We start from the raw sequence: 24,184 nt of genomic DNA on the forward strand, positions 1-24,184 counted from the left end.
AGAGAGCCCCCCAAACTGGAAAAGAACCTAGAATAATGAGTCACTAGACATACATCCTTGGTATCATCTTATGGGCCATGCTGGGGCAGGGTAGCAGCCTCCAGAGGGTCACATATATTCTAGAGATTTTGTCATTATTTCTGGATCAGAGTTTAAGACACTGGCCCTCAGAAGGTAAAGCTGGTAATAGCCTGGGTTTGCTTCAAGTGGTATTGACATGTCAAAGGTTGGATTATAGTGGGACAAGGTCATATTCATTTGGGTTTTGGACTCAAAGGTCTGGAGCTAAAGTGATTGAGTTCAAATCATGCTCAAAACAATTAAAAAAGATGATTGCACATGAAACTTCAAGTCTATAATGCATAACTTACTATTCCTTTCAAATATGCAATAAAATTATCATGTAAATTTTTCTTTTTTTCTTCCCTCTCCCTCCCCCTCCAACCTCCCAGTCCTAGATCTGGCTACCATTACACACAATGATCTTAGAAAAATGTGGAAAGACTTGCAAAAAATAATGAACAGTAAAATGAGAAGAAGCACGAGAGCATTGTGTAGAATAATTTTACATATAGATACATGATTCTAAGATGGATTCCAACCTTCATTAGCAATTCCAAAGACTCGTGGGTCACAGGTTCTAAAGCCAGAAGACATCCCATCTTTCCCTTCCACCATAAAATACGCTTCTATCGCAAATGGAATGTTCACCTAAATAGTCTGGGTCAATGTCATTTCCTGTGTCTTTCTAGCCACAAACTGGAACCTGAGGAGAGAGGAGTAGATAGGCAGAATTAATTATGGAACAATAGATGTCAGAATTGAAGTGCAAGTTATTGTGCATTTTTTAAATCAGGCTTAATTATTGAGCCATCTTCTCTTGAAGTTGGAAAGTTTCTTCTTTTTTTTGTAGGAGTTGGTCATTTAGCTAGTCTCAGAAGAGTATTTGACCTATTCATTCATAATTAAGGCACAAGTTAATTTTTGGGGGGATTCTTTCTTGGTTAGAGGGAACCACGGTTTGGATGACTTCATCTGCAGCAGCTTAGGGCTCTCCCTGGTTTAAAAAAAGATATCACTAGGCTAGGATGGATAAAACTGGCTAAGGTTCCAAGAACCTTCACTTTGAGCCAATTCATTCAGAACTGGGTCATGGAGTGTTGCTGAAATGAATTCATCAGGGTGGTCTTGATTAATTCCATAAATTAGAGATTCATTTGGAACACACTGACATAGTCTGACTGAATTGTAGCTTTTAAATATGGCACTTGGCAGCCTCCTTCAGTTATGGGTCTTTATAGGCTTGTTAAAGATTGATGATAAACTAAATTCAATTCAACAAGCTATGAGATTTATTAGGCATCCACAATGTGCCACATACTGTTCAAGGCACTGGGAATACCAAAATAAGGAGTGTACAGTCTTTTTGGCAGGGAGAAGGAGTGACCAGACTTGTGGTTTCATTGGTCATTCTCTCTACTATTGCAGGTTGGCAACTGCTAAGAAATGAGTTTACCTAGGGTACTAACAAGTTAAATTACTTGCTGTCATTCAGCCAGTGTGTGTTAGAAGTGGGACTTGAAACCAAGTCTTCCTGACTCCAAAACCCACACTCTATCTACTGTGCCATGATTGTTCCTGGGAGTTCCTCTAATAGAGGTTGGAGAAAGGGTGAACAATGTACATGCTGTTGATGAGAGAAAACATAAAGAAATTAAATCAAAGTGATATCAGGTAGGGATTGGGGTCAGATCACACTAGCAACTTGGAGCATAAGGAAAGGCCTTTTGGTGATACTTGAGCTGAGTCTTGAAGGGAGTTATGAATTTCAAGAGTGAGGTGAGGAGGGAGTGAATTCCAGAGATGGAGGGACACAGAGATGAAACATCATGTGCTAGCCAGTTTGGCTGGAATATAGGTTGAATGAGGAGGCAGTAATGTGAAATCAGACTGGAAAGATAGGTTGGAGCCAGATTGTAGGGCTCCAACACAAATAGTAATTTTTATTTTATTCTAGAACAGAGAGTACCTAAAAGTTCTTGAGCAGGGCAGCAATGTGGTCCAATTTATGCTGTAAGAATATCAATCGAGGGGCAGCTAGGTGGTGCAGTGAATAGAGCACCAGCCCTAGAGTCAGGAGGACCTGAGTTCAAATTCGGCCTCAGACACTTAAGACAAAAACTAGCCATGTAACCTTGGGCAAGTTACTTAACTGCAATTTCCCTCCAAAAAAACAAAAAAGAATATCAATCGAGCAACTGTATAAAGGATGGAGAGGAAGAGAGACTGGAGGGGAGGAGATCAACTAGGAGATTATTGTAATAGTTTCAGTCTGAAGTGCTAAGGACCTGAACTGGGATAGTGGCTCTATGAATTAAGAGGGAAGGGAAGTGGGAGAAAAGTTATTGAGGTAGAATCAGTAAGACTAATTCTAAGATATGAATTAATGAATGGGATGGGTGGGTAGGTAAAGAACAAAGAGCAGAGAATCAATATTCAGTGTGGAACCTGGGTGACTTAAACAATGGTGAGGTCCTCAGAAGAAATAAAGAGGTTAGGGAGGTAGAATATCTCTATGATTGATGAGGAAGAAAATCAATCATGCAATCCTGTAAAAAAAAGAAACAAAACCTGATTAGACCACATAGGATTGTGTAGCCCACTGGCTAGTCTACCCTTTTAACATTTTATTCACAAAGCACTTGGATGGTATCATCAGGAAGACTTCTTGTCACAGTCCATTCACAGAATCTTTGAGTTGGAATGAACATTTAAATCTCTTCATGAAACAATAAGCAATCGATCCATCAAGTCTAATATGTGCCAGACATTATGTTAGGCACAAGGGATACAAAGTCCAAGGGGAAATGGTGTCTATTTTCAAAGATTTTACATTCTGTTGGAAGACACCACATTTTATTGATTTAGTTATTGTAATGGAAATGCAAATTTGGAAGATCTTCCCTGCCCCTAGGCTAAAGTGCACCTGAAGCTTTGGGTGGGAGGCTTGTTTTTCAGTAAATACTTCTTGATTGGCCAGTGAGTCAATAAGGTTGTTACATTTTCTGAGCCAGGAGAAGGCTATATAAGACCTGATGTGTAGCTTTGTTTTGGGACTCACTTTGAGAAGTGTTCTGTGATTTGATCTGAATTCTGGGAAGCCATTGTTGAGAGTCCCCCGGCTTTGAAAAACCCAGATGTGGAAACCCAGATGTTGACTGGGTATGGATGTAATGGTTGGACAGTTTGGAAATCTGTCTACTTGATCTGTCTCTGTCTTGATAATTCTGCCTGTATGCTTTGAAGTTCGGGGTGCTGACCTTTTTCCCCTGAACAAGGTAAATGATATATGTCTGACTGATTAAAGTAAGCTTGTTAACCCATTTTGAGTTGCTTTCCTTTAACAAAGCAGATCCAAGAACTTGTATGGGCAGCAAACCCTGAGGACGTGCTTGGGGTGCTTGCTGCTACAGTTATACATGCAGTTATACATTTAGTAGATTATGTATGTATACATATGCATATATACATATGTGTATGTATGGGGGCAGAGAGAGGAGAGGAAGGAAGGAAGGAAGGAAAGAAGGAAGGAAGGAAGGAAGGAAGGAAGGAAGGAAGGAAGGAAGGAAGGAAGGAAGGAAGGAAGGAAGGAAGGAAGGAAGGAAGGAAGGAAGGAAGGAAGGAAGGGAGAGAGAAAGTAATTTGAGGGGAGAGAGTAGCAGCTGAGGGGATCAAGAAAGGCTTCATGTATAAGGTAGTGCTTATGCCAAACTTTACCAATCTAGGAATTCTAAGATATGAAGGGGAGGAGATCTGTATTCTTGGCATGGAAGACAGTCTTTTCAAAGGCATGGAGATGACAGATGGAATATCCTGTGTGAGGGACAGAAAGGGCAGTTTGGCTGGATCACAGACTATATGAAGAAGAGAAATTTATAAGAAATTTTGAAAGTTAGACTGGAACCAGCTTGTTATGCAAAACTCTTAAGTGACGTGCATAAGAGGTATTTTTTTTATCCTAGTGGAAATAGGGAGCCATTGAAGTTTCTTGAGCAGGGGAGTGATATGGTTAGCCCTGTGGTTTATAGATATCGCACTGGAAATTGCACAAGTATGGATTGGAGAAGAAATGAGACTGCGGTCAGAAGGACCAGTTACCTAGCTGGCATTTCAATCATAGCATGCATATTGAATGATTCTGATAAAATAAAATAAAAGCTTAACCAATTATCAAGATAATCAGATGTAAATAAACATATAGTTATTATTTCACATTGCAACTTTCTTCATCATGGTTTTGATATAACAAGGGTCAGCATGAGAAATTAAATGGGAGTTTTGGAGGAGTTTTGCAGAAGTCAGCAGACAACACAGAACGTGTGACCAAATACTTCACCCAAACTTTACAATCAGGTACTATAAACACCCCATAAAAGAAAAAGAAAAATTTAAACTTTTTCTCTCGTATGAAGGCAAGGTCAAAAAATTTTACACAGATTTTTCCATATCATGGGAGTGTCCTGCCCCTAACCCCCACAATGTGGAAAGTATAATTATGCATATATTTATACATACATATAATGTGTGTATACACATACATATACATATATAATATTATTTATGGGAAAAGTTGTTTTAGTTTAATTTAATGTTTAATGTTTTACAAACATTATGCCTTTCCCACCCAAGGTCTCACTCACACAGAGTATGTATATATGTATATGTATTTTCATGTATACATTTATATATGCTTATGTGTATATTCATATATGGGTATACATATGTTCTATGTCTGCAGCACATATCTTTTTAACTAAATATCATAGAGTATTTTTATTCTTTCTCTAAGGTGTGTGGGGGTTTTAATGATGTTGATAAAATTTTTAGCCTGTTAAAGTAGCTCCTGGAAAAAGGGAATTTGGCTGTGCATAGATTTTAGAAAAATGAATGTACTAACTCAACCTACCTAATCTAGAAATATTTCCTGTATTTTATGAGGCTTGAGTTGGTCCTTAAAGAAAAAATAGAAAACTTTTTTATGTAGTATAATTTTAAAGACCCTGGGAAGGCCTCACCCCACTGATACCCCATTTCTCCTATTACCAAAAAGTCTACCATTAAATCAATATTCTTTAGATTGAAGGATCACCCCCAGTTAATATATAAACTTTTCTTGGGCAAGGGTTCCCAGTTAGATGCCCATCAGTCACTTACATCTCAATATTTATCTTATCCTTACAGCATCACAGGAAGTTGAGAGTAGCAAGATCTTGATGCTTGTTCTTTTCTAACACCCCTGCTACATGCATTTGTACATCAGATTTGGGTGCCTATTTACTGCCCAGTTCTCAAATGTGATGGCCTGAGTATTTCCAGGAAGCTCTCAGAGTTTCACATTTCTACAATTAAATTTTCTTTTTTCATCCTTTCGAAGATGAGATAACATTTTGTAGCCAATATTTAGAGAGAAAGAATTCATTGCCTTAGTCCCTGGCAGCTGGACATGACTTTCACTTATGCATGCAACATGCCTGGGCTGTTTCTGTGCATTGCAAATGAAACAGCATGTTGGTTCAAATTGGAGTTTGAGAGAATTTAGTTCTTTTACAGTCAAAGAAAATGTCCTTCTCTATCATTGCAGGGTTGTAATAGAAAAGGGTTAACATGTCTAAGAGAAAAATCTGATTAGTTCCCACAAGCACATTAGATAGGGGCTCAGAAAGAGCGACCTTCCTGCTGCTTCTTCTGAAAAAACCATCACTCTGATGGCAGATTATGAGAGCAAGGAAACTGAATGATTCTAACTTTAATGTGCTCTTGGCAATATTAAGTTAATTTTATTTCTTTTGAAAATCTCCTCACCCAAAGTATTTCTATATCTTCCAAAATCCAAAATACAGTTTTAAGTTGTCATGTGAAATCCTGGAACTCAATAGATGAATAATCTAAGACTATTTTCTGTAAGGAGGCAGTCAGTGGTTCGGTAGATAGAGCACTGGGCCTGGAGGCAGGAAGATCTGAGTTCAAATCTAGCCTCAGATACTTCCTAGCTGTGTGACCCTGGGGAAGTCACTTAACCTGTGACTGCCTGACAAAATGTATCCACTGGGAAAAGGAAATAGCAAACCATTCCAGTATCTTTGCCAAGAAAATTCCAAATGAGGTCACAAAGGGTTAGTCATGACTGAAATGATTAAACAACAAAAGTTTCTACATGATAAATCTCTAGAACAAGGTACAGTTACCCAGGAAAAGACTCTTCTTCCTTCAGCTGTTTTAAGAGCTATTAAAAGAGCAACAAAAAATTCTTGGCCAAATATTTTATTGGTAAAATGTCATGAATTATCTTCCTGAAAAACCAACCTATAACATGATCATCTTCTATTTGTTTGGGGATGTTATAACCACCCCTTGGGGAATATGCATAACATCCATATAATCTCAGTTTTTTTTCTGTGCCCCTCTAGCTGCTTTCTTCATGTACTATCTCCCCAAAGTAGCCTGAAAGCTCCATGACAGCAAGAACTCTGTGAGTTCAAATTTGTATTTCCTATAGTGTCTTGCATGGTTCTCTGCACACAGTAGGTACTTAATAAATATTTCTTGAATTTATTGAATATCATAAGAATTTATTTGCATTGAGATTAAGTATATTTGCGTATATAATCAGTGGTTAGAAATTAGAGGAGATTCTGTAGGCCATCTTTACCTCTGTCGTTTAAAATTCATGCTTCTTATATATCACAATTTTTCTGGATTTAGCCTTTCCTCTACCAAAAAACAAAGCAAACATTATACATAGAGGGCACAGGGTGAGTTGAATACAGAAGGATGGCATCTAAAAAATAAAATTAAGAGGTGAGAGAGGAATATATTGGGAGGAGAAAGGGAGAGATAGAATAGGGTGAATTATCTCACATAAAGGAAACAAGAGAGGGGCAGATAGGTAGCACAGTGACTAGAGCACCGGTCCTGGAGCCAGGAGGACCTGAGTTCAAATCCGACCTCTGTGTGACCTTGGGAAAGTCATTTAATCCCAATTGCCCTACCTTCCCTCCTCCAAAAATCAAAAAGAAAAATGAAAAAAAAGAGAGAGAAGAGAAAACTGCTACAATGGAGGGGAAAGAGCAGGGAGGTAAAAGGGAATACCTTAGTCTCATTGAAATTTGACTGAAGGAGGGAATAACATACAAATTCAGTTGAGTACTTTATCCTACAGGAAAGTAGCAGGGAAGGGGATAAGAGGGGGAGATGATAGAAGGGAAGACAAATTGAGGGAGAGGGTAGTCAAAAGCAAACACTTTTGAAAAGGGACAGGGTCAAAGGAGAAAATAGAATAAATGGGGGGAAAGGACAGAGGGAAATACAGTCTTTCCCAATATGACTACTATGGAAATGCTTTGTATGTATACATGAAACACATGTATAATCTATATTAAATTGCTTATCTTCTTAATGGGGTTGGGTAAGGAGGGAAGAAAGGGGAGAATCTGGGACTCAAAGTTTTCAAAACAAATGTTAAAAAATTATTTATAAGGCAACTAGGAAATAAGATATACAGGTAATGGGGTATAGAAATCCATCTTGCCCTACAAGAAAGTAAGGGGAAAGAGGAAAGGGAGGGAATAGGGAGCATTATAAGAGAGGAAAGACTGGGGGAAGGGGTAATCGGTATGTTTGCCATCTTGGGGTGACAGGTAGGGGAGAGATGGGAAGAAAATCTGTAACTCAGAGTCTTGTGGAAATGAATGTTGAAAACTAAAAATAAATAAATAAATACAAAATAGTCTAAATAGAAAAAGAAAAGAAAAAAAAAAGGAAACATTCGCTTGTTATATAGATAATAAAAGGATTTTAAAAGCAGTTCAACAAAATCAGTCAACACATCAGTCAACCTCACCTAAGAGTATATGCAATATTCCATACCCATAGGGCCCTACCTCTGCCAGGGAGGGAGGATGGCACATTTTCTCAACCCTCCTCCAGAATGAAACTTAATCATTGTAATTACCTAGGATTCTATTTCATTATATTGGTCTTTCCACTCAGATTTCTGTAGTCACTGTACATATTGTTTTTACCATCACCTTAAATAATTTTCTAATATTTGCTACAGTCTCAGTGTGTATGCAGTGATGTACTAATAAATGTTTAACAATCAACTCTCAAAAAAAGCATACACATGACATACTTTAAGTTTAATCTGTATTATTAACCTTTTCTTAATCATTTCCTGAAGTCTATACAATAAATCAAGGCCTGATTGCATTTCCAAGGTATAAATGCTCACACTGAAAATTTAACAACTTGATCTTGTGAGCTTGTCCAAGATGCCTTGACCCCATTCCTGAGTATATATATCTTTAACAAACATCTTTCTGCAAAGGTTATTTAATAGTTTAAGAATAATTCAGTTGAGAAAAATTTTCCTGCTATTTAGCATAAATCCTTATAGCTTTTAATGTTCTTTAATCAGTCTTAGTTAACATCCCTTATATTATAATAGATCATCTTTCTCAAATATTTGTAGATTATTTTCATAAACATACCTTTCTTGGATGCAGTTTTCCAATTATGGTCTCTCAAAGAAACATGTCACCATGAAACAGAAGGGTTAGAGATCTAAGTTATATCCAAGTAGACTGAAGGAATAAATATTTAATTAAATAAATGATGATAGCATGTAGCTTCTGAAGGCAACCAGGACTCCACTAAGGAGTAGTTTAGACTTGGCAAACTCCTGCTAGCTTTGGGGTCTCCAGCAAATCACGTAATCTCTCTGAACTTCAATTTCGTCATGAGGAGGTTGGATAAGGTTATTCCAAAAGTCTCATCTAAACCTATATTCTTTGACTTTTGCTCCAATATGAAAATAGAATTGAAAAAAAATTGATAATGTTGAAAAAATACATAAGCCTTCCAGATAAGTGTTTGCCAGAGTTGGTCTGTGATATATTTTTCTAACCACAGAAAAAAAAATAAAATCAATATAAACTTAGATTTAACTGTAATTAAACCAAATAATCAGTATGTTCGTTCTAAAATATATTTTAACTGAAATGTGAATATATTCATGCATATTGACTGAGTTGTAATCTCCACTTGTAACATCTCATTTTATTTAGAAAATTATCTAGTAACCATAAGAAATCAATTTTATGTGCCTATGTGTAACTGAGGCATTTTCAACACTCAACTCCATTTTGTATCAGACGTTATGCCTAGAGTCCCAAGAAATAAGGTGAAAGAGAAAGGCAGAAGGAGGATTTGGGAAAGAAGGGTGTGGGGTCAAAAGTGAGGGTCTTCTGAAACTGTAGAAGTAGAATTCAAGAAACCAGCAGTCTTGGCCTGTTCCTGAGATTTCACAGGGCAGAGGAAATGGCCTCCAAGGCTGAAGAGATGAGCTGCAATAGTACAGTATGGCAGTCTTTAAAGAAAACTTACTGCAATGTAGACTGTACTTTGTACTGGTTGTTGAGAGAGACAGAGGCAGATAAGAAACAAAGATACAGAGAGAGTCACAGAAGAGATACAAATACAAAGAGTAATAGAGAAATAGAGGGGGGAGACAGGAAAATTATTTCACCTCTGTCTTATCTCATCCATAAAATGGGGATAATAATAGTATCTAACCTCCCAAAGAGATGGGAGAGAGAAAGAATTTTTCCTCTATTTCAGTCAGTATTGAGTCACTGAGAAGCCATTTTCCAATGTTGCTCTGGTAGGAATCAAAGGTGGAATTATACTTTTTGTGGAGTGATTGCTGAGACTATATACTTCTATTTGCTTATTTTGAAACTCTACTTCAATTAAATATTATAATGTTTCAATAAATTATTCTTGTGCAGTCTGTGAGTTAAGTGCAAGCTAAATTTATATGACTTTTAGAAGTTCCCAGGAAACTGGGTAAGGGTTTGAGCCAAGGGAGATAAATTCAAATGATCCCGAATATACTCATATGGAACTACTTAATTTATATGAATTCGAGTCAACTGGCATGCAGATTACATATGTATTTAATAAGTAACTCAGAAAAACCTATAGGTTCAGAGGAGAGTCTTGGGAATATAATTCTAAAAAGTCAAATCCATTTTCCTGTGTGAAAAAGGGAGAAATGTACCTAATAATTGACTATAAACCCCCTCATTTAATAGAACTTAGAGCTAAAATGCCCTGAGAGAACAGCAAATCCACCCTTGAATTGGATTTAAGTGAGGCAGAATTGCACAAAATCATCAGCCTCATTCTCTCTTCCTGCGTTATCAAAATCCAGGGGTGAGTCAAAAGTCAGGACAATTGGTGATGGTCCAGGATGCAGTGAATGACCCCGGTGTATTCAATGTCTGACTAAGCTCCAAGTACTCCATAGCACCTACTTCATCCACTTTTGTGGCTCTTGGAACAAATTGTTTTCATCTATCCTTTCTACTGGAATAAGTTTTCACATGCTTGGGGTAGACCTAATCCCCCTAACTGACCGATGGGTTTGAAGCCTATTGGTTATCCTCAACCTGGTTTAACCAGCCTGCTAAGATGGTTTTATCATGGTGTGGTCACTGGACATGCTATAGTTCTTGGAGTCACCTGTCCAAAGTGACAAAGGATACTCCATCTCAGTATATGGGACTTCAAATCCCCTGCTTTTTCTATTTCCTGGGAGGTATGCCATTAAAAAAAAATGTTTCCTAGAGAAGTACAGACAATGGAGTGAAGGTATATATGTGATATTTGCATTTGATTCTTATGCTATTGGACTTGAGGAGCTGAAATGAAATGAAAGGGAATGAAAAGTTATGATAAAAAAAACATGTTCCCTATCCTCAGCTTGGTGGTACAATGTTAGACATGGAGTAAAGAATACCTGAAATCAAATCCAGTCTAAAAATTTATTAATAATGTAACACCAGACAAATTATCTCACCTCATTCTTTCCTCATCTGTAAAATAATAATAACACCTTACCTCCCAGGATTGCTTCATGGGTAAAATGTGATAATATTTGTAAGACACTATATAAATGTTAGCTATTGTTGTTATCTCCTCTTTTACCTTCATCAAGAGGCTTCTTAACTCTCCTTCACTTTCCACCATCAGAATGGTATCATCTGCACATCTGAGATAGTTGATATCTTTCCCAGAAAGCTTACTTCTGGCTTTTGATTCATCCAGCCTGGTATTTTGCATGATTTACTCGGTGTACAAGTTAAATAGGGTGGCAATATACAGCGTTGGCTTATTCTTTGTCCAATCTTAAGCCAATCACTTATTTCATGTTTGGAACCCGTGTACAAGTTCCTCAGGAGACAAGTAAGATGATCTGGTGCTTTCATCTCTCGGAGGACTTGCCACATTTTGTTGTGATCCATAGTCAAAGGTTTTAGTATAGAAACAGAAGATTTTTTTTTCTGGGTCACCCTTGCTTCTTCCATAATCCAGCATATATTGGCAATTTGGTTTCTAGTTCCTCTGCTTCACTGAAAACCAACGTGTACTTCTGATAATTCTCACTTCACATATTGCTAAAGCCTAGTTTGCAGAATCTTAACCATATCCTTACTGGCAATTATTTGATAATTTAAACATTCTTTGCATTGCCCTTCCTTAGGATTGGAAACGAGCAACTAAGTGTTATAGTGGATAGAGGACTGGGCCTGAAGGGACTTGAGTTCAAATTCAGCCTCAGATACTTATGAGCTCTGGGACCCTGGGCAAGTCATTTAATACGTTTTGCCTTGTTTTTTTCATCTGTAAAATGAGCTAAAGAAGGATATGACATACCACTTCAGTTTCTTTGTCAAAAACAACACAAATGGGATCGTGAAGGGTCAGACACAATTGGAAAACAATAGCAACAAAATTGTTGTTGTTATAAGAGGTCCCAAATGACCAATATGTGTAGAAAAGTGAACTTAATGTCTTGGAGGTGACTTTAACCTAACATTCTGGAAATTACCATCTTCTTTCAAAGATCAAGGTCATAGTATCCAAAGAATTACAAAACTTTTATTTTTGTGATAAGAACCATGGACACATAGCAGAAACAATGACACTTCCCAAGACAGTTTTTGAAGTCAAACTTCCAGTTCTATTCCTGAGGCCAGCCAATGCCCTCCATAATATAAAACAACTGGCAGATGTCCATCACACTCTAACTTCATCCACAGGCATAGCCAACTTTCATGTGGTGGAAATCACACATAGATTGGGGTCAAAAGAGGAGGGGGCTGTTTTTAGCTGTGGTATCAATGGTGTGTGTGTGGATTGGTCTGAGGGTACTCTGATTTCAAGAACAATAACTTGAAAAGCCACAGAAGGGTTACTTAAAGTCTCTTGGCTACTTAGGGGTAGCCACATAAGATTGGTTTTGAATAACAGGCCCCTAACAACTCAAAGAAAAATCAGGCTTTGTATACTCTGAAATTGACTGTTTCTGCTCAAAACAATAAACGGTTTTTTTAAGTACTTTGAAAAAAGGAACCACTGTGAAAACATGTTTAGTATGAATGTATGTGCATAGCCCATATCAGATCGCATGCCATCTTAGGGAGGGAGAGGGGAGGGAGGAAGAGAAGATTTAGAACTCCAAATCTTATGGAAGTGAATGTTGAAAACTAAAAATAAATAAACAACTTAGAAAAAGAGGGACTACTTAAAGAAGCAATCTCAGACTGGATGTTAACAGGTTGTAGTCACAATTCATTTTCTTTCTGGGAACATGCCCTTCTAGATTACCAGAAAGACTCTCAAACCTGATATAAAAATCTTTTGGTCACTTTTTAAGCAAGATTTCTTCCAGAATTTTAGGACAAATCTTCTTCAGCAAGATGTGTTCGCTATTCCAAAGGGGAAAAGTTGTTTAAAAGAAAAAAAAATAACTTGTGGCTCAGGACTTTTTTTGATGGAAAAATAAGTAACCTATATATACAAATATCCATATATGAAGAAAGAAATTGCAAACCACTCCAGCATCTTTGCCAAGAAACCCCCAAATGGGGTCTTGAAGAGTTGGACACAATTGAAATGACCAGATAACAACAATATGGATATATAATCTATTCCCTGGGCATTTGGAAGACATAAAGAAAGGTTCTAAGGAGGCAACATTGTTTCCTAAACTTTTCCAATAGTTACTCAGATGAAAATATAAATATTGTATTAAGTGAATTCTGGGGAATCTAAACCCTCCAGCATAGTTTTGAATTATTTGTCAGCAATTAATAGTTATTGATAATAGGGAAACTTACTTATCATTTGCAATAACTTGTCAGAAAGGCAACTCTCCTATGAACGAGATTTTTTGTGGAGGAGGGGAGGGAGATTATGTTATGTTATGTTATGTCATGTTATGTTATGTTGTTATGCTATTTCATGTCATGTCATGTCATGTCATGTGTTTCCCTATCTCACTCAGGGACTACTCACAGACATGATCTCACTTCTGATTGACCTGAGAATTTTGACCTGCCCCATTTCCATTGTGGGTCAGTTTGCCCTCCCTTAGGCAACTTAGTAGCTCAGTGATCAAAGGCACTCCCCATATTAATTCCTACTTTAGTACAAACACTCTCTTGGCCTGGTTCATTGCAGCTCAAACTCCGGAGCACAAACAATCCACCAGCCTTAGCCTCCACAGGAGTGAGGATTATACCCTCTCATCTGTGGGAATTAGTTTTAAGGAAGGAGTAGCATTTCTTTCTTAATTGCTTCACTGGTTTCATTACAAGTTCTTCTAAGAATTCCCAATTATTCAATTAAGGACAGTGGCATGAATATCTTTGGTGAATTCAGTGGGGTTTTTTTTTCTACTTTTAAAAAGGTCAAAGGGAAATCAAGTAGGAGTGAAAGTGATAGTAATAGAGAACTGACAATATGACTTTAAAAAAAAAAAGCAAAGTGGGTTCTGTCTGAACAAAGTTCATCTGAAAACCAGAGCAAACATATTGAAGAGAAATTCCTTGTTTTCTGATTCTTCCCGAAACTCCATCTCCTAAAGATTTTCAATTTCAATGCTTCGATATTTAATCATCATTAGCTATATGGAATCCATTGCAATAACCTCGGTAAATATATATATATATTTGATTTTTTTCTTTAGGAAAAAGTAGAAATTTTTTCTTCTCAAATTCTAAATTCACACTGTATATTTGTATGTATATATGCATGTGTTTATTTACAAATGTATTTGTGCTTGCTTATATGTATTGTTACATGGTGTACAATACACATATGACATATGTGTATTGTCCTTATGGTAATTTCCGTCCTTTACATATACATGTATACAATGTATTTACATATTGCATATACATGTATGTGTGTATACATGTATGTGACATATCAAATGGGAGTTATTGTTCTAAGAAATCTGCACATAAAAAATGATTCTTAAATCTCCCTGAGTCTCAAGAAGAATTTTGTGATCCTTTCTAAAAGGGGCTCTGAGAGTTACTAATGTAAATAAAGATGTGAGTTTTGTTTTCCCTGGAATGAAAAGCTAGAGGGAAGCATTTTTTAAACACATGTTTTATATTGTGTTTAAACCTCAAATGCTTAACAATTTGAAATACTAAAGGGGCCAATATGTGGCTGCTTTCCTCAGTTCATTGCTAAGTTTTCATCGAGTTTGACTTCCAATTTAGTACTTCCTTCAGATGAAACTGACACTTTGCTTTTCACCATGACTGGAACAGAAGTATATTGCTCTGTTGCAGCTCTGGCATAGTTAATTAAGCTGTTTCTCAGCATGAAATTAAATGTTGCTACCTTGGAGCAAGCTCTGGTTTGTGTCCTGATTTCCCCCCTTTTGCAATGGGCTAGGTTCCCAGCTGAGTTCCCAACTCAAAATAAAAATGTATCTTTCCTTTTAACATCAGAAATATTAAGGTATTGAGTATCAGGTAAACAATTCTGCAAACAGGAAAAGTGAAGGTATTTAAATGTCTGTAGTTTTGAAGATTGGTGTTTGCTTTCAACGAAATTACACAGGAAACAATCATCTAGAATAATCATCTGTGAAAGAAATTTTCTTTTAAATATATAGCAAGGAGTTGCCCCTTCCATGTACCATGGGGAAGTTGTTCTGTGACTTGAAGGGATAAAGAATAGACATCTCTTGCCTCTTCTCCCCACAGCTTTCTCCATGGGAGACTTTAATTCCTGCCAGAAGGAAATGTGGGTCAAAAGTTTAGTCAGTCTTCTCTCCTCAGAGAGAAGGGGTACTGAGTTAGAATTCTATCTATCAGCTCCCTTAGATATTCTTAGTCTAGGGGATATGGTTTTCAGGTTCAAGAAAATTTTCTTATTGTTGTTTATTACAACAGTCATAGTAATGAGGGAAAGAAAGACCCCAAACTTAACAACCACAACTTAACTCCCTTCCCACCATGCACCAGTTCTACAATGAATACACAAAACAGGTACCAAACAAACCGATTTACCCAAGTAGATAGCAAAACAGAAATCAGAGAAAGCATACAATACAGAATGATGGAGCTCTTCCATTAAGAGTGAGGAAACAGCTCAAGAAAGAGAATGAATCTCCATCTCACCCAAAGGGAACCTTCCCAAAGTGTCTAGTATAGAATAGCAAGCTGGGGATAAGGACATGATGGAGACTGCAGCTTCTCTCACATTGGATTCTTTCCACAGTCTTTTCCTTGAACAACCTGAAGTGAGACTAGCATCATCCATCCTGACTTTTAAATCTGGAAGCCAGAAGTGCCTGAAGTGACCACAGATCCCAGAGAGACATGAAGAAACTGAAAAGACTGAAGATCGCTTCTTTCCCATCTTACCAACTCCACCCTCCCCTTACATAGATATGGGACATTGATCAGTCCCATATCAATGGGTTTGGGGGGTTGTTACATTATATATCTATATGTATATATCAAGATAGAGGTGATATGGATATCCAAAAACTTTTGCCCATTGGTATGGGATTCTACTTATTGGTGATCTATGCAACACACCTGTATAAGGAGAGGAGGTATCAGTTCATATATTTAGAGACAGAGATAAACAGAGACACAGGACAAAAATTGTATGTGTGCATGCACACATACATATGTATTTGTATGTATGTATGTATGTATCTGAGGTAGCATAGTAGATAGAGGGCTTACCTCAGAGTCAGGAAGACATATGTTCAAGATCCACCTCTAATATAGACTGGCTATATGACCTCGAGTAATTCACAAGATCTTAGTGTCCTGCACTACCATCAAAGAATGTAAGCTAAAGGTGCCAATTTCCTTTAGTAGAGGTTATTCTTCAGCAGGAGGTCACTACAATGATAAAGTATGTTGATAGAGATAGATAGATACATACATGCATGCATGCATACATACATACATACATGCAGATAGATCTCTAGAAGGATATCTATATAATTATCTATAGAACTGTATCTCTCTGTCTCACTCTCTGAGGATTTCATGCAACTCTTTCTCACTTAAATCCAATTTATACACAAATCAAAATATATCACCAGTACCATTTACCATTTTACCAATCTCAAAGTCCTGTGATGACAGGCAAATGATGAAGCAACAGGTGAAGATACACTAGGAGCTATAGTCACAACGCTGCACACAGGTGCCCAGAGCAGAGAATTGTCTTATTCAAAGCAGCAGGAGAATTCGGCAGCCTCTGGGTGTCTGAGCAACCTTTTAAGGACCACACTGCTCACCTCCTAGTGTAAGGAAGGGGTTAGAAAATGTGCCTTAAAAATTGTCTGCTTATCTACACCTGGCCTGATAACCATGGCAGGTGGGGACCCCATCATGTGGTTGAAACATTCAAAAATGCAATCATTTTCATCAAACCAGTCTTGATGTTTGTGAGTGTTCTGATCCAGATGAGCAAATGTACAGCTGTACATCAAATCTCTGAAAGCTTCCCATTCCTTTTCTGCTGCACTGTTGTCAACCATATGTTGGCTCAACTTTCCCTCCCAGTTAGTAACAAACTCTTCTGACTCAGAGAAACACTTGAATCTGTTGGCATTAAGTCTTCTGATACTCATTTTGCCTTGGGCCACCCCTTTTGTTGAATGCAAATATTTAGCTTGGAGAGGATAAGTCTGTGATCAGTCCAGCACTCTGCACCACATATTGCCTTTATCACTCTAACATCCTGTCTTTCTCTTCTTTCTACAATCACATAGTCTATTAAATGCCAATGTTTGCTTCCAGGATGCATCCACAAAGTTTTATTGCATTTAGGAAAATCAAAAACATTGTTGGTGATAAGAAGATCATGAGATGCACAAGTCTTCAGTAAGTGACCGTTGATGTTATTGTTTCCAACCAACTCCATTCCTCCCAAGGAATCCCTGCCATATCTGGCAGTCAGAGCTTGCACTAACATTAAAGTTACCCAGAATTATAAGCGTGTCCTCTTTTGACACATTGATGATAAGGGTTTTGAGGTCTTCATAAAATCTTTATTTAACCTCATGATGGAGTATAGGCACTAATGATGGTGGCATGGCATTTTCTGGCAATTGTATTGTCATGACTCTGTCATTCATTCCTTTTGGTAGGCACACAAGCTTGTTGACCAGATTAGTTTTGATTGCAAAACCTACTCTAGCTTCACAGTACTCCCCTCCACTGTGGCCACTCCAAAAATAAACATATATCCTGCTCCAACTTCAGCAAGTTGGCCTTCATTTGCCAGCCTTGTTTCACTCAGGGCTGCTATTTTGGATGTGATACCTAATGAGTTATCACAATGAGAGCTGTTCGTCTTTCAGGTCTACTGGATTTTCATGTCTACAAGTGTGCATGCATTCCATGTACTGATGCTGTGTGGAATCATCTTTGCAGAAGATTTTGTACATTTTTCATATGTTTCGACCACAGGGTAGGATACCTGCCTGCCATGGTAATTAGGCCAGGGTTAGATAAGCAGACAATTTTTAAGGCACATTTTCTAACCCCTTCCTTACACCAGGAGGTGAGCAGTGTAGTCCTTAAAAGGATGCTCAGACACCCAGAGGCTGATGAATTCTGCTGCTGCTTCCAATGAGGAGACAACCCTCTGGTTTGGGCACCTATGTACAGGGTTGTGAGTACAACTCTCAGTGTATCTGCACCTATTGCTTCATCACTTGCCTGTCATCACAGGATTTTGATATAGGTAAAAATGCTAAAATGGTACTGGTGATATCTTTGGATTTGTGCATAAATTAGATTTAAGTGAGAAAGAGATGCACAAAGTCCTCAACCTCACTCTCTCTTCCAGAGTCATCACAATTCAGTGGCAGGACAGAGTCAAGATGACTGGTGATGGCACAAGATGAAGTTAATGACCTTGGCATCTTCAGTGTCTAACCAATGTCTAAGTGTTCCACATCACCTGCTTCAGCTGCCTTTATGACTGTTGGAACAAATTGTTCTCATCCACCCATTCCACCAGAGAAAGTCTTCACATGCTTGGGGTAGACACCCCCTAACTCACCAATGGGCTTGATACCCCTCAGTTACCCTCAACCTGGTTTAGCCCATTGGCTGAAAAGATATATGGACATATGACCACTGCATGTGCAATATCTTGGAGCCACAGGTGAGAGTCAAGTGTATTAGGTAGACACAAAAGGTGGAAAGCATCCCTGAAAGGGCTCAGCAGCCCTCACTCTAGAGCTACTGTGTTCCCTGAAGACACCCTACACCCCCGGCAAATCAATAATGGATAGATGGTTAGATATCAATAAACTTATATATATATATACATATAAATATATATTCTGTGTATGTATGCATGTTTATGCATATGTATGTATGTGTGTGTATAATACTGTTTTTTACTTTACCTCTCCAGAATCCTAAGGCAATAGCCAAGAAACAGCTGACAGAATTCTTCTAAATTTGAAGCGTTATCTCTTCTATAACCATCATTTTTTCCATTACAAAACAGAACATATTCCCTCAATGAGATTTACACCAAGTTTCAATTGTTTTATTTTTTCCTGCTCCTTCCTCTATAAATTTCAAATCCTCAGTCACTCCCTTTAACACTAACATTTTCAAGCAGATTCTTGGAAGTTGATAGTTTCAAATATATCAGGTTGTGTACACAAACTGGCTTGAGAAAAAAGTGTTTAACCAAACCAACAATATAGTGCCTTCAAAAAAAACTGCTAAATTACTCAACTGGTTGCTTTACTTAATTCATTTTCCCCCAAAACCAACTTGTATAACTTCTAGCAATGAGTGTAAGCTGTCTTCTGGTCCATATATTGGCCTTCCATAAATCATTGTCATCATTTCTCATCACAATAGTGGAGGAGAAGAGACCTCTACACAAGTAGATGGAAATAATACTGTTTTATCATCATCTTAGAGAGTTTCTAGGGCAGCTAAGTGGCACAATGAATAGAGCACTGGCCCTGGAGTCAGGAGGACATGAGTTCAAATCCTACCTCAGACACTTAAACTAGCCTTGTGACCCTGGGCAAGGCACTTAACCCCAATTGCCCTTCCTTCCCCCTCCCTCCAAAAATATTTTTAAAAAAGAGTTTCTAGAGAATGGGGGGGGGGGTTCTATTAAATACTTATAGAACAAAGTTTAAAAACTAACTTTGTACATTTCCTAAATAGACAAGGTAGCATGGCCCAGTGTAAAGGGTATGGAATTTGGTGTCAAACAAAATAACTTCAAATCCCAGCTTTGCCACTTAGTAGTTGTGAGATCTTGGGTAACTTAGCCTGTCTGAACCTCAGTTTCTTCAGTTGTAAAAATGAAGATGTTGAACTTGTTGAATTGTGAGATCTCTCTCAATTCTCAATATTGGAGTCAATGGGATTGTGCTGTTTCTTCTGGTCTCAAGCAGAGCCATAGCCAGAAACTCAACCAAAGCATATGATTAAAAGACATCCTGAGTACATGACAGAGAGAGGCTGTTTAGGTTGACCTGTTTAGAGTTGAAGGATATGCAGTGATGGCACCACAGATTATGAAAGGCAAGAAGCAAGATGTAGGTCATTCAGAGCAAAGATATCATTGATTATGAGATGTAAGATGAAGAGGGCCCAGAAACATGTCTGTAGAAAAAGACATATTGATCAACCAACAAAAATTCACTAAATGCCCACTACATGCAAGGCACTGTGAATGTGATGGCACAAGTAAAGTCATTCTTGTGATCAAGGAACTTAAGGTCTATCAAAGACTGACAGTATGAACACACACACACATACATATATATATATATATTTTTTAAAGATACAAATAGGAAAGTACTAGCAGCTAGGGGATCTGGGAAATGACTATCTAAAAGTGCTTGATCTGAGTCTTAAAGGAAACTAAGATTCTAAGAGGCAGAAGTGAGAAAAGAAATAGACTATCATATACTAAAAAAAAAAAAAACAAGGCCTCGAGTTAGTGTGCATAAAGCAGAGTGACAATGTAATAAGGCTGGAAAAGTGGGGAAAAGGTTATGATTATTTAACTGCCAAATAGAAGAAATTATGTTTGCTCTTAAAGGTAATAGGGAGTCACTGTAATTCATTGAGCAGAGGAGTGACATGGTCAGATCATCATTTTTGAAAAAACCATTCTGACAGCTATGTGGAGGAAGAAAAGAGGCTTGAGGCAGGGAGATCAATCAATAGGCTATTGCAGCAGTTCAGGTAAGAGGTGATGAGACTGTAAACAAGCGTCATGAATGAGTGAGTGGAAATAAAGGGATAGATGCAAGCCATGCTATAGAGGAAAAATGAGATCATTTGACAACAGATTGTATATGTGAGGTGAATGACAGTGAAGTATCAAGAAAGATACTGAAGATGTAAAACTCAGTGATTAGTGGAATGATAGTGGCCTATACAAAAATAGGGATACTGGGCAACACATGAATTTGGGGAGAAAGGTAATGTGTCCTGTTCTGGATATTTTGAATCAAAAATGCTTGTGGGATTTCCAGTTTGAAATAACCAATAGGCAAGTGGTGGTGTTTGATTGGAATTTGAGAATCTAAGGATATGTATCCATGCATGTATGTGTGTGTCCCTTTGTACAGTCTGGGGAAAGGGAGAAGAACTAATAATCTGGAGGAAGTGATGGAGAATACTCCTGTAGTAGATATATACGTATTGTGTATAGAAATGATAAGTTAACACGTGAATTGCAGAGGTCGTGTGTGAAAAGAAGAGGACCAAGGACAGAGCTTTGAGAGTACACATAATTAGAGGGAATGATTTGAATGCTGATGCAACAAAGCATACTGAGAAAAAGCAGTCAGCTTAAAGGAGAACCAAAATCAGTATGAGGAAAACCCATAGAGGAGAGAGTATCTAGGAGGAGATGGTTGTCAATACTGACAAATGCTGCAGAGAAATCAAGAAAGATGAGAACTGAGAAAAATACATCAAATACGGACATTCAGAAATCATCAGTAATTTCAGGGAGAATAACGTATAGGAGATGAGATTGGCAATGGGGAAGAATGAGGGTCAACAGGCAAAAGTGAGAAATGAGATCCAAGGTCAGATAAGAGGAAAAATGGAATAAATGAATGAATGATGGAAGGAAGGAAGGAACAATGAAATGAATAATGGAACAAAAATTAGGTATTCAAACAGATTATCTCTCAAAGAAAGATGTTCATATGAAATTTAAATTACTCAAGGCAGTACGAATGGTGTCATGTGTTTGATCCCTGGCACATGAACCCTTCTTTTTTTCCTAATGAGCACTAGATGTGGGCACCACTAGTATTCCCCACATAAGTGGCAGAGGACAGATATCATAAACTAAGGAACTGTAATATGTCAACGTGTGCATATATATACACATATATGTATGTATGTATATGTATATTGTGCACTCTGATCATCAATACAAAATCATAAAATCACATAATCTCTTTTTACAGATGAGGAAACTGAGGCCTAAAGAGGCAAAGTCTCCCTCTCAAGCAAGCTAGTAAAAGAGTTGGAATTGGAATCAGTTCACATGTTCTCTAGTTGGAAACATTTTTATTCTGAAACATAGTACAACATATTGCTAAGACTGCTATTGAGGTATTGAGAACTAACCAGCTCTAAATTTGTTACTACCTATGTAAGCTTGGAAAGTCATTCCATTTCCATGAACCTCCACCTCCTTGTATGTCAAATGAAGAAATTGTATTAGGTAACTTCTTAGGTCCTTTCTAGATCTAGATGAATTACATTTTGAATTATGGTCTGATGGTGATTCTAGAAAGATAATCATATTACAATTAATCAGGTTTTACTATGTTATTGTTTCAGAAGACACTATTTGACACCTCAGTTTTTTAAATCCATGTGAGAGTGACCCTTTGAATACAATGTATTTACTACAAGTAATTGTAATGTTGCAGATAAAATTTGATCCTTGGTTTATGCAAATCTGTATTATAGCAATCCACTTTTATTATGAGGTCCTATTGTATGGTAGATTTTAGTTCAGATTATGCATAAAATAGTTTTAAAATTAAAGAGAATTAATTCTGTTAAGGTAAGGTCTTAGGAAATAGAGGAAGCAAACTGGAAGCTGTTCTATGAAGCTGTGCTAAATACATTTCCCTTTCTTTCCTAGTTTTCACTTTCAGATTTCCATATATGTGATTTATGGGAAAATTTCCTAACCAAAAGATAACAGTGACAATATCACAGAATCTCTGAGTTGGGAAGGACCTCACAGGGCATTTAGTTGAAACCACACCAGAACAGACATTCCTCACAACAAGTAGTCATTCACCCTCACCAGGAAGACTTCTGGGGTTTGGGAAAGCTCACACTTACAAAGCAGCACATCCTACTTTTGTACAATTCTCAGGGTTTGTAAGTTTTCCTTAAAGCAAGCCTAAATCTGCCTTTCTGCAATTTTCACATGCTACTCCCAGGTCTGTCCAATGAGGCCAAAACAAACAAGTCTGAGCCTTCTTCCAAATGACAACCCTTCAAATATGTGTTGACAACTGTTAAGTTTCCCATAAGTCTTCTATTCTCCTATTGACATTCTCAGTTCCTCAAGCCAAACCACATATGGCATGGTCTCTAGTCCTTTCACCACCATCTTCTGCATGCTCTCCAGTTTGCCAGTATTCTCCCTAAAATGTGGTGCCAAGAATCAAATATGATATTCTAGATGTGTCTGACCATGGCAGAGAACAGCAATGCTACCACTTCCTCATTCTGGGTATAAAATAGTCTTTTAATATTGACTAGAATTGTTGGCCTTTGTTGCCCATGTGACACTATTGACTGACCGTGACCTTGCAGTCCACTAAGATCCCAGATCTTTTGTCTAGCAATGCTTTCTCATTACACACTTATGAACATGATATATTTTAACTTGTGTACAACCATATATCCCTACTAGTGTCCATCCTTCTGAATTCAACACATTATTCCAGCCTGTCAAAAATTGTCAACATCCAGACATTGACATTCAATGTTAATTATCCCTTCTATATTTTAATCTTTTGTAGGCATCTAGGTGGCACCGTGGATAGAGAATTGGGCATGGGGTCAGGAAGACTCATCTTCCCACATTCAGATCTAGCTTCAGACACTGGATAGCTATGTGACCCTTGTGAAGGCATTTAATTCTCTTTGCCTCAGTTCCTCATCTGTAAAATGAGCTGGAGAAGGAAATGACAAACAATTCCAAAATCTTTGCCAATAAAACTCCCACTGAGGTCATGAAAAGTTGGAAACAACTGAATAATAAATGATCTAATCACCTTAAAAATTAATAAACATGTCATCTATAACTTCATCCATTGATTAAAATGTTGTATAGTGCAAGGGCAAGGATAGATTCCTAAGGCACTCAGGCCTTAAGACCTCCTTCCAAGCTGAAATCAGTCCCTTAATGTTGACAGTTTTGGCCTGCTTATTCCACTAGTTCTGAAACCATTTAACTGGACTACTATCTTGGCTTCATCTCTCCCTCTTGTTCACAAATTCAGCATGAAGAATGTTGTATACAGTAACGACAATGTTGTTTTGAGAACATCTTTGAGTGCCTAAGTCATTTTGACTATTACGAATACACAAATTAAACTACAAAGAACATGTAAAGAAAGATATCTGCATCCACAGAAAGAATTGATAAGTAGATGCATATATAGAATGGTTTATTTATGTATATGTGTGCGTACTTATATTTGTGTCTAATGTTAGCCATCTTTAGGGCAGGAGGAGAA

At 37.5% G+C, this 24,184-nt stretch overlaps 1 long non-coding RNA gene across 1 annotated transcript in view; it reads right to left on the minus strand.

Annotated features, from left to right (window-relative positions):
* Positions 1-433: 433 nt before the first annotated feature.
* LOC138166222 (uncharacterized) overlaps positions 434-24,184 on the minus strand; it is a 50,686-nt gene continuing 26,935 nt past the window's right edge. Inside the window, exon 3 of the long non-coding RNA XR_011169572.1 lies at positions 434-766. This is a non-coding gene — a long non-coding RNA (uncharacterized lncRNA). The remainder of the gene's footprint in view (positions 767-24,184) is intronic.

The sequence above is a fragment of the Petaurus breviceps genome, unplaced genomic scaffold (assembly GCF_028583685.1).
Source record: "Petaurus breviceps papuanus isolate PSGF00001 unplaced genomic scaffold, PetGlider_PUasm1.0 126, whole genome shotgun sequence".
Taxonomy (NCBI): Eukaryota; Metazoa; Chordata; class Mammalia; order Diprotodontia; family Petauridae; genus Petaurus; species Petaurus breviceps.